General features: G+C 36.5%; 1 protein-coding gene across 1 annotated transcript in view; it reads left to right on the top strand.

The window, feature by feature from the left end:
• Positions 1 to 1970, top strand: part of Abcb5 (ATP binding cassette subfamily B member 5) — a 122874-nt gene that overhangs the window by 59499 nt on the left and 61405 nt on the right. The gene's annotated exons all lie outside the window — the stretch shown is intronic.

Here is a 1970-nt window from a genome sequence, read left to right on the forward strand (position 1 = left end):
TAGTATATAACTTCTTCACTACTTTGAGAAAAACTTAAGCTCTTCAATTAAATTAATTCATAAATTAAAAAAAATAAGTTTTTGTGCATGGGGAGATGGCTCAGTAGAGTAAGCACTTGCCTGGCAAGCACAAGGGCCTGAGTTCAATCTCCAGTTCTTAAAAAAAAAAAAAAATTAAGTTTTCTTAGCCCCAGAAAATATAATTAAAAGCATTATCTAAACATTTCATTTCACTTTTGTCTCCAAAAGTGGCTTTGTTCTAAGAGAAAGAATTTGTCCAATGAGATGGAAAAATTGGGATGAGGAAAAGGACAAAAGAAAGAATGGAAAAAGATGTATTTATGCATAGATGCAAGGTATTTTGGATAAGTGTACTGCCAATTTCTGCCAGTCTTTTGAATGGAGCAGTTAAGGCTTAAAATCTTTTTCTTTTTCTTCTTATTTTAGTTCTTTTTAATTTCTTGTAACGTTTTTGTTTTGTTTTAAACCAATTTTGCACATTTATGTCCAGTAACCTAAACAACTAATTTGTAGATGACATCATGCAATACAGCAACCGTTGTTGAATTGCTATTACTTTGTTCAGTGAAAATTTGTATCATTTGTAGTGCTGCTTTTCTTTACTATTTTGTTTTCTTTAAAAAATAAAAAATACAATTGTTACTTATTTTTAAAAAAGAAAGGATTCTGCTGTAGTTGTTACACAGATCCAGTTAAGCAGGGCTGTGCAGTCAGGACCAACAATGCTGTGTGCAAGCGGAATGTGTGTGCACCACGGGCAGTCAGTTAACTAATGGTAGGTAGGAAGGTCGCGTGTTTGTAGGAGATGAAGAATAATGTAGTGGTTTTATGTAAATGGGATTTTAACTCAGGAAAAACTTCTTAATTTGAGTGAGAAGTTTTCTTTTCTTTCTTTTTTTTTTTTTTTTTTTTTTGGCAGAACCAGGGAGTGAACTCAGGCCCTTGCGCTTGCCAGGGAAGCGCTTATTCTACTGAGCCGTCTCCCTGGCAAGAAGAAGTTTTCTACCTCTTTGTTAAAATAAGAAAACTAGAGGCTGGTGAGATGGCTCAGTGGTCTAAAGCACCTACTTAGAACAAGCTTAGCAAAGCACAGGGACTGCGGTTCAATCCCCTAGCACCACATGCCAGCCAGCCCTGCCCCAGTTCCACCAAAAAAAAATCATTTTATTTATTAATTTTGAGAGTCCAATAACCTGATTAGCTGAAACTTGGATATTATTACTTATACATGGGTGACCTCATTTATTTCTTTTGTGTGTGTGTGACTTAATTTCATTTCATTTTTTGACATAAGAAACTGTATTAAACAACTTGACATTAGTTTTGGGGCTTGGGGATTTGAGACAGGGTCTCATCCTGTAATTCGAGCTGGGCTTGAACTCACTAAGTATCCCAGGCTGACCTTGAACTAGCAGCAATCCTCTTGCCTCAGCCTTCTGAATGCTGGGATTTCAGGCAAGTTTCCCAATCCCCAGGCAGCTTGACATTTTTAATTCAATCGGTATCAGCAGTCACTGAAATGAATTTACCATAGTCTAAATTCAACATATAATAATGTTTTACCCTAAAGTTTTAGGTTAAGTTAAGAAAGATTAAGTCTACCACAAAAACTTATATCCAAAGCCATGATAGATGCATTATAAATTCAACTGTTTTCCACAAAATAGATGCTGAAGAATGACAATAAATAACTATAAGTTTTCACAACCTTTTGTGTATTTTTCCAAATAATATTTTTTACTTACAAATATTTTTATGACCACCTTGCATAATGCCTCTCGGCAATTCCATTGGAAGTTTTACTGAAAGAAAACTTGAAGGTGGGGCTGGTGAGATGGCTCAGTGGTCTAAAGCACCTACTTAGAGACAAGCTTAGCAAAGCACAGGGACTGCGGTTCAATCCCCCAGCACCACATGCCAGCCAGCCCCGCCCCCTGGTGGGCTGAGCT

Source organism: Octodon degus, unplaced genomic scaffold (genome assembly GCF_000260255.1).
Source record: "Octodon degus isolate 3935 unplaced genomic scaffold, OctDeg1.0 scaffold00015, whole genome shotgun sequence".
NCBI classification, from domain to species: Eukaryota; Metazoa; Chordata; class Mammalia; order Rodentia; family Octodontidae; genus Octodon; species Octodon degus.